Here is a 339-nt window from a genome sequence, read left to right as displayed (position 1 = left end):
AAAGTCTTAAATAAGGATTACCAAAATGCTCTCAGCTCCAACTGCCCTACAGAGAAGTGGGACTTGGAGTGTTTCACTTCCATAATGTGACAAGACTTGTGATAGACATAAAAAAAGAATGGGGGAAAATGAAGCAGCAAGAACCACATTAATAATCCTTTGATTAAAATAAGTTTTATATATCAAACACAACTTCCGTGAAAATATTTTAACACATTAGATCACACAGTGTACAGATCACAAGCAGCAAGTGATGAATTGAATAGCAACCCACACCACATGTTGACTATAGTCAATATATCAGACACACATTATTAAAAGCTACACTGAATGTCCAGT

This window comes from Morone saxatilis, unplaced genomic scaffold (assembly GCF_004916995.1).
Source record: "Morone saxatilis isolate NCDOM2014 unplaced genomic scaffold, NCSU_SB_2.0 Contig19, whole genome shotgun sequence".
NCBI lineage: Eukaryota > Metazoa > Chordata > Actinopteri > Moronidae > Morone > Morone saxatilis.
This window is presented reverse-complemented; position numbering follows the sequence as displayed.